Below are 12573 nucleotides of genomic sequence, written 5' to 3'. Positions count from 1 at the left end.
CAAAAACGTTAAAGACGTTTTCTCACAAATAGCGTCTTATGCTGTGCAAACCATAAATCTTTCTTGGTGCTGGTGCGCTGAAGATTTCTCTTCCGGCGCCCCGCTAGCCGCTACAGAAGCATAAAACAAATCCTTTAATAGATTTTGGTCTGGAACTAATCGTTTTGGCAAGGTGTAATATTGATCTAACTTTGTGCACAAAATCATGAGACCCTTCCGTCACAATTTAAGTTTAAATATCAACTTTCAGAATTTCCAAGAGTGAATCGTGCGGAAGTTACGATTATTTGATTTTACAGGTGAAAGTTTTTAGGAATATTTCTAATTAATAAAGAAAAATGTGAAGTGCATATGATTTATTAATTTTTTATGTATAAAAAAATATTTAATAACAATTTTTTTTATCTTACATAAATTATTTTTATAGCGTTCATTGGAGCACTACCAAAAAATACCTGTTGCATTTTTGCGACAGTGGTCCAGTGAACGAAAACTTTGTTTATTTAACATAAAAAATTGTTATTAAATATTTTTTTATATGTATGAATGTAATTTTTTTTATTATCTGATATGTATCCCTTAAAAATTCCACCTGAAACATCAAATAATCGTGACTTCCGCGCGATTCATTTTTGGAAATTCCGAAAGTTGATATTTGAACTTAAATTGCAACGAAAGCATCTCGAAGTATCTCATGATTTTTTGCACAAAGCTAGATCAATATTATAACTTGTCAAAACGATTAGTTCCAAATCGAAGCTATTCAAAGGATTTTTTGTATTCCTCCAGAAATAAAAAATGAGCGTAACGCAAAGGGGCTTCAGGTTAGTCCATATTACTTAATGTTAAACAACTTTGTTTGGGATCGGAAGGCGAACACTAAAGAGCCGCGGTTTACTGAGACAACGACTTTATTTCACCGTGAGGATCGTCGAACAAGAACCGATTACTTTGTACAGTTTGTAAACACAAATAAACACGTTAGTACAGTTTAGCTTGGAGTGGATATCTCCCGTCTATTTCGGGAGCCGTAGATAGCTCTTGTGGCACGAAACCGGTCAAAAGACGCGAAGCGTTCACGTGAACAAGAAGCCGAGATCAAGATCGGTTGCGAGGTAGATAGATAGAGCGTTAGAAACGAACTGGACGAGCGAGCGAGCCGGCGAAACGATGATAATCGATCGTAACCCGTCTCGTCGGCGCGGGCCAATTAGAGAGCGATCTAACAATCGATTCTTGATCTCGCTTCTCTCCGCGATCCAGCCAATTGCGGGGCGCCGATCCGCGTCGGCGCGGGAACGCTGCCGACACATTCAGCCAATCTCAAACAAACTTTTTTTGGAAAATTTTTTTTGCCAGTTAATAGTTGAAGCCATTTGCAATAACCCATATGATTTGTAGATCCCTAAGTATTCAATTATAGGCGGAGTAATTACATAACTATCGCACTGAAAACTGATGAATTCTCAGGAACGAGGAAATGATTATTTACCATGCGTATATCTCCATAAAACAAATTTTTTCAAAAATCTGACTGGCACATCATGCACGCACTATTAGGCTATACAAAAATAATTTTTTTTTATAAAAATCAAAAATTTATAAAAAGGATTTTTTGCCGCCTTGCCACCACTGTGCGCCATCCCACGTGAAGGGTTTGGGGGGGGGGGCACTCTCTCGTACCGTCGTCTCCTTAAGGCTCGTACAGACCTGAACATTTCGACGAACATTGCGCCGAACAGCGAACGAAACGCAAGATCGCGCCGTTCGGTTCGCCGAAATGAATGTTGATTTTGCGTTTCGTTCGCTGTTCGGCGCGCCGTACGGCGCAATGTTCGTCGAAATGTTCAGGTCTGTACGAGTCTTTACGTTGCTTCTACTATGCACGCGCTACACACAAGCGTACCCCTATTCGGTCCGTGTGAGCTGCCTGCTCGACTGTTCGACGCGTTCCACCGAATTCACGTTACCAAAGTTTCGAGCGCCTGAGCCGCAATCGATTCCCGGTTCGGCGAGGCGCACATTTTGCTACAACTTTTAAACTAAAAAAGATATCAATGCGAAATTTGGACTAGAAATCTTTTTTAAAGATCGGGTTTAATGGCGCATACTAAAATATGTTCTATATTTTTTACATAATTTTTTTTTTGTTGATTTTTAAGACAGAGCCGGATAAGATGGTCAAAAGTGCCTCCAAACCAAATTAATTTTTAGTCGTACCATGCTCAACAAAAAATTACGAAAGTGTTCACGAGTATTCTACCTAATATCATACACGACTGAGATTTTTTCAGAATTTTTGGCTGCAAAATCAATTTTTAAACAAATCCGAATGCATAAAATTGCCGATTTTATATCGAAGTTTTCAGTTGACCACGTTTATTGGTCTTATTTTCTATGGGTCGTATTTTTTACAGATTTTCCAGATTATGCAAACGCGTTTAAGAAAATTGGATAGTTGGATGTCCAATCATTTGGAGAAAGTGCACATTTCGAATTGAAGTTTCAGAGATACCAGTTTTATAAAAATTCAGTAGTTAGATATTATTGAAACAATTTTTCCGAATTTTTTCAGAATTTTGTATAAATTGCATCGTCGTTAAAAAAAAAACAAAATCAATTATTTCGATGCCTTCTGATCGTTTTGTAGGTGTATTATGTAATATTGAACATTTTTATATTCAGGAAAACAGTGTAGAACCTGCAATATAAAATATTTTTTTTTGCGTTACATTTCAATATATGACTGTGACTCTCAACAGTTTCGGTTGGCGCTGGTCGTAACATCTCCGGCTGAGAATCTGTTGGTCCGGGATCGAATCCCGCATCGAATGAAAGTTTCAATTTTTAGATATTTTCAATACACCTTCAGAAAATTGTGGCGAGTGAATTGATGAGGGACTTTTCCTGGTGAAAATGTGTCCAAACTCGAGTGTAATCGAACAATTTTTATTGATACTTAATGTTGATAGGGAATCGAGGATTATTGGCAATTTAAGCTTTTATATTTTTAATGGGAATAATAATTTTAATTCTAATAAGTTGTAGAGCTTATCCCGATGAAAACGAGTCCAAACACGACATCATTTGGACTATCTTTAATGAGATTGTAATTTTTATCGTAACATTACGTATCAGTGAAACTTGTTCGATTACACTCGAATTTGACCTCATTTTCATCAGGAAAATCTCCTCCATTCGCTCGTCACAATTTTATGAGGATATATTGAAAAATCTAAAAGTTTAGATAGAGGAAAATATTAGAGGAAAACGTTAGCTTTAGATAATGACCTGGACGATATGGATGCTATGATGGTCAACGACAATAATGACGACCTAATCTCTGACGACGAGGTGTTACTGGATGAGTTGAAAGTGTCTGGTAAGCCACCGCTGTGGCAGGCCACACATGCGCAAGAGACGAATGACAACGGGTTAAACATAGAGGCAATATGTTTATGCCCGTGGTTGATCCTTGGTGATCTTTCAGGCCTTTGATGTTGTCACGTCCGGTGGTTCGATCCCCAAGAATAAGACAAAAAAAACTTCAAATAAAAATTATGCCACGCGAGGAGAGAAGAATAAATAAGATTAAGATAAGATTCTAGGAAGTAAGATGGTGTCATGTCCGGTGATTCGACCGCTTAAGAATCAAACGAATAAAACTTCAGACAAAGAATTATTATGAACTATTGTTGAAACCCAATAATGTCACACAAGGAGAAGGAAATAAATAGGATTATGTTAGAAAAATCGAAGTAAGCAAACGGTCGAGGCAGGCCATGTGGTTTTTGTCAGCGCGTTGCCCTTCCACAAGGGAAAGTCCTTTAGCTTGGGGGTGTCATAAACAAGGAGGCATACTGTCGAAGGCGTTCTCACGGCTGAGGATTTTTGGGACAGCAGGACATTCTGATTCTGACTGTCGTCGTGTACAGTTGTCGTGAATAAAGATTCATAGTATTTTGTAATACGCCCACATTTATTTAAGTTAACGATATCGCGTTATCTATCTCTCTAATACTTTCTTACAATTAGGATAGGCGTTAAAATTTCTAGAAAATTAGATAGCGAACAAAACCATTCCAATTATCCTCCTGCGAGAGACGCAGCAAAGATCGATGTCACCCCGAAAAATAAACAGAAAGTGTGTCCAGTTGCGCCAAGTTCCAAGAAGGAACACTAATCCCATGGTAAGAATGACGCGCATTAGATAAAAAAATCAAATCAATATCCTATTGAAACAATGGACTGTCCATCCTATAAAAGGGAACCAATACTTCAAAGACCAATCATTCTGTCATAAAGTTTGGACCAGACCAGTCCGTCATAGAAGTGTCCATTCAGTTTTAATAAAGTTTCAGTAAAGTTCAAGTTCAGTGAAAGTTTTATAAAGTTTAAAAGAAGCGATAATTGGAATTGGTGAAATCTGCGACCTGCGGCTGCGATATTGGAATTGGTAGAACCTGCAACCTACTACCTGCGAACCGCAACAACTGCGATTAGCGGTATTTCCGACCTGCGGTAACTGCGATCTGCGGAACCTGCGACTTGTGGACTTGCGGTGTCCACTTAACGAAGCGAACCCAACAACTCGGTAAATTAACATTATTATTATTGAACGAAATATTTGTAAGCTATCTAGTTTATGCGTTAACTACACATAATCTCTATTTGTCAAATCATATTTAAAATATCTGATTCAGCATCTAATATTGAATAAATCAATAATTTTGTTTGTTTTTGGAAAATAAGAATACAAGTTATTTAAAGAATCCTCAATTTCCCGAACCGTAGCCGGTGAATGCAGGTAGGTTCAAAACTGCGTCCTATCTCATAAAAATCATAATCCGTCCTACCTGGGACGTAACAATGTTTTTGCACTGCGAGGTGCCCGCTATTTAACTATGGATGACTCGAAGGACCACCTTCCAATGGTCGGAAGGAAATAAATGAATGGAATTCGATATTGTAGCAAACAAACTATAATTCAAACTAAGGATGTGAGAAAGCTGCTGGAAGGAGCCAAATCCCGTCGAGGCTACAAACCATGTATCTAAAGAACTATACCGAGCTAGTTGGACTTCCAGAGCGATCTAACTGGGAGAACACGAGTTACCAAAAAGCTAAGCTCGGTTCTCCCCACTACTCTAGAGTTTAACCCTGCTTCGGGGGTTTGGCGGGAGGATCTAGGGGCTGGGTGCTTGAAGCAGGCCCAGGGTGCGCCAAGGCCACACACGCTTGGCGACCGAACCCTGGGTTTTTCCAAACATGTGCAAACTATTCAAACTGCAGTTTCAAGCACCCGGATGCGCTGAGCCTAAGGGGCGAACGGTTTCGAGTGTTTTATGACAAGGGACGCATTGACGGGACCCAGGCACGGACGGTAACATTATTAGCTAAGTGGCCATGACAGGCCCATTGCCGTAGCCAAACTACGAAAAGTCACGTACCTGGTCTGCTGGCAAATGTCAAGGCCCCTGCCATAAAACCGTCGCCCAATGCGAGTCCCTACAAATTGAGTTTGTCACAAAAAGATCGCGAATAATGCATTCATGGCATCCTTGACCTAAATCTCACTACAGAAAAATAAAAAAGAGATCATACGAGATCCTTACACCGTTTGAAGCGTAATAAACCCTCCAATATCAGATATACCTTTTCCAACAGCAATTTTTGCAAAATAATCCATAAAAATCTATATATCTGTACAAAAATGCTTACTCCTGTAAAAATACGCGTTTGCAAAATTAATTGATCTTCGCACACAACTCGATTATTTGAAAATTAATTCACTGTTTCATTATAGATATAAACATGCCAATTTTTATCATTGTCCCGTGCTAATTACCACGGATCCCGCACCGAGACACTTGCTAAACGCGAGGCGTTTTGCAACGATCATGCTAATTGAATTTACGGGATTAAAGCGTACGCGTTGCCGTAGTAACCGTGATTTCCATAACTTGAAAGGCACCGATTATGTAATCCTTTCTGTCTGACGCAGGGCGATGACAGTGTCACGTAATAATCAAGAAGAAAATATAAAAAAAAAAACTTTATTGCTCAACCGGAGTTGAGTACCACTCAGTTAGTTACAAAGATTATTACAATGATTGAAATACACGGAGAACGTACGTAGGCGATACTAAAACAAAACTGAACGCTCGTGCCCTGGGGCGGCGGCCTCTTATACCGTCGGAGACAACTGACCGCTGAGGATATTTGATCCCTTCTTATCAACAGGACTTCTCCGAAGGTGGTGCCGTGTGCAACGAAGGTGTTGCCGTGTGCAACGGGCCATAATCAGGTGTGGTCCCTGTGACAACAGCGTGGTCGAGTGTACGAACGAAGGCGGAGAAATTGCATTACACGTGTCTTGGAACTCTGGCAAACAGAATATGCGGCAGCCCATGGTACGTACCGCAATACTTGCGTTTGCACGCCGTTCGCAATGCTGCAAAACGCTCCCCTGGACACGATTATACCGTTACGCGATATAACGATCCGTCAAAACAATGAGCTCGGTTACAACACCGCAACGAACAATTGATTGAAACTTGTTCGATTTGTAATTGGAACGGTTAAAACTGCTATGCTTTCGAGAGGATGCGATCAACGTTGATTCCATCGTGAATTTTTATATAGTTTGATGTATTTTGATATCTCTGCTCCACCAGAGAGGTCCTCCAATTAATCCAGTTCTTGGCGAATATATAGATTGTATTCAATAGTTTATCTATTTAAATTCTTTAGATGTTTTAAGTGCTTGGAATAATTAAAAATTGAAAATGATCTCGATTTTCTAATATTCTGTGACACGCAGGTGGTTTGAGATCAGATAAATCAGGGCTGTTTAACTTCTTTTCCGCCGCGAGTCACACGACGCTCCCGCCATTCCCCCTCTACAATCTCCTCGGAATGACAGCAAAATCAATTGAAAACAAAATTCTAAACAAATTCCGGGAAATCTTGTTGTCTCATTCTGCCGCGCTTCGCCTCGCTTGCTTTCTTCGTTGCGCCCAATCCCCTCCACCAACGTCCATCGCGTAGAGAAGCACACGAGCGAAACTGAGCGCGGCAGAATGAGACAGCTACGATTCTCCTTTCCCCTGTGACTGCCTAGCTTGTGGGACGACGTCGTACGCAGTGGGGGTTTCTTGTCGAAAAAGGAAGATAGGAAATGGTGTTAAAAATGGAGTTTAATTAATATTGGCAACGGTAATTTTACGCATATCAAATTATCGTTTATTCGTCATGAACCTGATGATTGCAGGTAGAAAGGAGCTTCTACATTGTAATTCTAGGTATATGCAACGGTTCTGGAGAGCACACAAAATTAAGACTACAAAGCAAGAGGGGGTTTCTGCAGACGCGACAGCATTTAGAAGGAAATTGCGTTTAAATATTCATCGGGCACCCGTGCTATTGAATAAAATCTCGCTAATATATTTCGCCATCGTTGTTTCTACTTGCTGTGGACACTGCCGATGCTGTCACTAATTTATTCCTCGTTGGACTCGCCATTTCTCAATTCATCTTAACCATACCGTAAGAGAAAACGATCGACGATGAAGAGACTCGCTCATTTTCCTATTAAAAACTAACGAAATATTCGGTATAATCTGAACTACTCATTTATACTCCATGGGAACGATTGCGTGGGGCCGCGGGCCGCGGTTTTGTAAGAAACACCGTGGCGACCTTGCTCCTATTTCCGATTTCCTTTACAGCAGGAAGGAGCCGTTCTGATGGAGTCGAGCTCCATCAAGGACGACGTGATCTCTTGTGCTTTTTGGAGAGAGAAAACGACGGTCGTTCAGGCTCGGGAATACGATCTCGTCAACACACCGTACAATCTTCTGGTCGCTGCTGGCAAGACTCTCAAAAGTATGCAATTATCCCCTTTCAATATCCATCATCATTCACATTATCATTATTGTTCATCTCAATTGAAATTCTCAGGATTTATTAGCTCATTGGACACCTGAAGACTTTATTCAATTTTTATGCCATACATTCTCAGTATCCACTGAGTGGAGGCTCTATAAAATTGGGACCCTACAAAATTAGGATTTAATGCAATTGGGACCCTATGAAATCGGGACTATATGACTTGCAATGGGAGGATTTGCAATGAGGGTCGGTGCGGTAGGGGGGCCTTGTAATGGGGGCTATGCAATAGCGTGTTTTTGGTAGTCGAATCTTTCTTCGGGGAACAAAAATGTCTGATGCACGTGTGAATGTTTAGGTAACGGGGTTGGTTTCCATGACACGGCGTTCGACGCGACCGGCGGTGCAAAATGGTTATCGGACGTGGGTGGTTACGCAACGGCGAGCAACGTGTTGATTCGTGTGCACGGCGCGCTGATGCTGGCTTCTTGGATCGGCACGGCGTCGATCGGGATCCTGCTGGCCAGATACTACAGGCAGGCGTGGGTTGGCTCGCAGTTGTGCGGAAAGGACCATTGGTTCGCCGTAAGTATCCAATTTTTCCTCTGACCGGGATCAGACGGGTTCAGGGAACGGGTCCAGACGGTTCCGGCGACCGTGGATCTGGATAAGGGTCTATTCATATTTTCCGGAGACGAACGCTAGTACCGATACTACCATGTTTTCTATATTCATACGCACCCGAACCGTAGCAAGGCCACTTGAGAGAAACATGAGATGCACGCGTCAAACGCTAAGAGCCGCACACGGCGGGTGTTTGTTACCTAACACCCGAACAGTTTACACCCCCCTCTACACCACCGGGAATGCCAATGCATCCGCTGAGAGGTGGGCATCCGGTGACAATACTTTGGGTATTCGATCTCCGTCGATGCTGTCCGGCCGTCGAGTGCCACGATAGCATCCGAACAGTATCGATTTTCGAAGTCGAGAAGAGAATATTGTTTGCAATGTTGCAACGTTAACCCTTTCGCTTCGGCAGTCCAGTCCGCCGAAGAACCGTCACCGAACGGAAGCATGCGCCAGAAATGTGCACAGTGCGCGTGATTTTTGTATATACGTTCTTCTAAGTCTTAAATAATTACTATACTTAATAAAACAATTATTGACTCGGAACGTAATTTTATTATTTTATTTCACGTTTGTAATGAGAAAATAAACAATGAACGCGAAGGTTATAATATTGTTACGAGTATCGATATGTTTCGATATCGAGACATTGCGCCGAATGGTCTTCGTTGCCGCGTCGTCTTAGTGACGACGATACAACGGAGACATGACAGAGTCGGTTGACGAACGTCACTGAGGGAAGTCGCAAAGCTAAGTACTCCTCCTCTATCTAATAAAGGTCTCTTTGGTATTTCACTCGTTTTATTCTTTAAAGATGCCCCGAACCCGTAACACTGGTGTCAAAAGTGGGATTTCTCTGGCGGCGAGTTGTGAGGGAACCGGCAACGTCCGGAGCCGACAGATTTTGAATTCGGAGGCTTGCATGGAGGAGCGGTTTGCTGCCTTGGAACGGCAGGTCGAACGACTGGCAGGGCGCTCTGAGGAGAGATTGGCGGAATATCAGGCCAGATTTGATCAATTTATAAATTCTTTCGAGACTTTTACTTCTCACTTTTCTGGTCAGCGTGTTTCAAATAATGGAAATAGTGATGTTCGCGTGGATGACAGTGTAGCGGATTGTGGGACCGGTAATGTTTATAGTATGTCCTCTGTCCCCTATCGCGCTAAACCCGCGAAATTCAATGGGTCGTGTTCGTGGACACAGTACTTCACACAATTTGAGAGTTTGGCTAAGGTCAATAATTGGAACGAACGAACAAAAGAAATAGCTTTGTTGGATTCGCTCGAAGGGGAAGCTCTCTCGGTACTGACATGCGTGGAAGAATCGAAACGGACCGATTTCCACGCGTTGGTTGCTGGTCTGAATGCTCGTTACGGCACTGAACACTTGGCCCAGTTAAATCGTTACAAATTTCATAATTATAAACAAGGGGCAGGAGAGTCTCTTCAAGCTATGGCAGAACAGATCTGCCTCCTTTCTCGCTCGGTCTTCGCAGATTTGTCTCTCGATTGTCAGGATAAACAGGCGCGAGAAAAATTTGTCGAAGCAATAAGAGATAATAATTTGAGGAAGGACGTCACCCTCGCTTCGATTAATGCCACTTCGTTGGGGGCGGTGCTGGATGTAGCGTTGAGAACAGAAGCTCTGTATCATTCCATTTATGATAGAAATCGATTTGAAACTGTTAGTTCGAGTAATCGTCGTGTTGAGCCTTTTACTAAGACACAGTCTGGCTTTCAGTCTCGGCGCCAGGAATTTCGGAATGGCCACAATAATGGTCCTCAGAACTACATTGTGGATCGCAAAAATAACGGGATCGTTTGTTGGAACTGCGGAAAGCCAGGACATCTATCTTATAATTGTTCCGATGCTAACTTAGTTTCAAATTCTGGAAGTCAACGGTTTCAAAATTTGCAGAGCAAAAAATTTAAAGAGGATAGAATTCCTTTTTCGGGAAACGAAAGGGGGCCTGCGTAAAGGGGATTGCGGAGACCCCGATTATCGCACATAAAGGAAATCCCCCGTTCTTGGTCAATTCTAACGGTATCTGCTTAGAAGGTTTTTTTAACGAGGTTGCACAGAAGTTTTTGATAGATACCGGGTCGGCGGTTTCGCTTGTGAGAGGTACGTCACAGAGTGACACGAAAGGATCTGACATGAACTTGATGTCAGTTACGGGGGAATCTGTCCGAGTTTTCGGCGTCAAAGAAGCTCAAATCAGGATCGGAAAATTTAATACTAAACATGTATTCTATGTTGTTGATGTTTCGGACGATTGTATTTTAGGCCTGGATTTCTTGACGAAACATAATTGTTCGTTAGATTTGAAGCAGAATTGTTTTTCTGTTGATGGAGGAGAGAACGTTGATTTTGTGGGCTGTAGTTTTAGAAGTCCGAAAGAAACAAGTATAGCCGTAGTCGATTCTGCGATTGCTAATGAATCCGTAGTTCCTTCATTGAGTACGTTGAGCAACGAATGTAGCGCTGTCAGAGAGGACAGAGGGATGAATGAGAAGGCTGAAGTGGCCAAGGTCGATGTCGTGGAAGTAAGGGACGATTATGTTGAGTTTTCGCAACCTGACGGATCAACTTCGGCCGGTAGAGGAGAACAGTCCGATTTGCCTGGATATTTAAAATCGATATTTGAGGACAATTCAGTGAATTTGAATGAGAAAAATAGGCAGAAGTTTAGAGAATTTTTGATTTGTTTCCAACATGTGTTCGCCAAAGATGTGGGATTTTCCAAATCTTTTGTTGCTCCCATTATTCTGGCTATCAACTCGACTTTTGATCCGTTAGTGCGCAGATTTAGTTTTCTAAGTTGTTCCTTCAATTGTATCACTTTTAAATTACTCAGGTCCACTTCACTCATCGGCACGCACAAAGTTTGTAATGTCTCGCTAATTGTCAGTCGCTAAATCACTAATACAGTCGCTAAATCACTAATACAGTCACTAAGTCACTAATACAGTCGCTATGTGTTAACGCTAATATCACTGACTCTTTCAATCCCGGCTGAGCCCCCAATTGTAGGAATCTTGGGAAATGGGGAGATTAATCTCTTTGAAACACGTTGCTGAATATTAATATATTTAGAATAAATAACACTGACACGACTAACGCTGTTTCTCGCAAGGCAGTCGCAACTCTACTCTCCCCGCTCTTCCCGAACATCCACGCTTTATAGTCTTTCACCCCCTTGCATTCATCTCGCTTGCACTCTGTTTCTTGCATCCATCGCTTTCATTCTTAGAAATACACAAACTCTCCTATCACTTAGACCTAAACACTTTTCGTTCACGCCTCTTCAGTCACTCGAGTTTTCCAAACATACCGGCGCCGGACCGTCGCAACATGATCCGGTCGCCCGCACGCACGCACGCACAATGAACCATTCATCCCACAAAGATAGAACTCAGATAGGCAGCTGTAAGGTCGTTAAACACAGAATTGACACTGGAGAACATCCTCCGATTAAGCAGGCTCCTCGCAGGGTTCCTGTTAACCGGAAGGATGAAGTTCGTCAATTGATTGCGGAAATGGAGAGCCAAGGAGTTATTGAAAGGTCTTATAGTGCTTGGACTTCTCCAGTAGTGCTTGTTAAAAAAAAAAGATGGGTCGACGAGATTTTGTGTGGATTATCGTCAACTCAATAATATCACAAAGAAGGATTTTTATCCATTACCTCGTATCGACGACACCTTGGATGCTGTCGCGGGGTCGTCTTGGTTTACAACTTTAGATTTGCAAAGCGGTTATTGGCAGATAGAGGTTGAAGAGAGGGACCGTGAGAAAACGGCTTTCTCAGTCGGCGAGGGTTTATGGCAATTTAAGGTCATGCCGTTTGGTTTATGCAATGCTCCGGCTACATTTGAGAGACTGATGGATAGTATTTTGGTAGGGTTAACTTGGAAGAAATGCCTCGTTTATTTGGATGACATCATTATATTTGGCAGAACTTTTGAAGAAGAATTAGAAAATTTGCGGTTAGTATTTACCAGGTTACAGAAAGCGAAGAAGAAGTAAAATATTTGGGGCATATTATCTCGAGA

The sequence above is a fragment of the Halictus rubicundus genome, unplaced genomic scaffold, assembly GCF_050948215.1.
Source record: "Halictus rubicundus isolate RS-2024b unplaced genomic scaffold, iyHalRubi1_principal scaffold0027, whole genome shotgun sequence".
Taxonomy (NCBI): Eukaryota; Metazoa; Arthropoda; class Insecta; order Hymenoptera; family Halictidae; genus Halictus; species Halictus rubicundus.
This window is presented reverse-complemented; position numbering follows the sequence as displayed.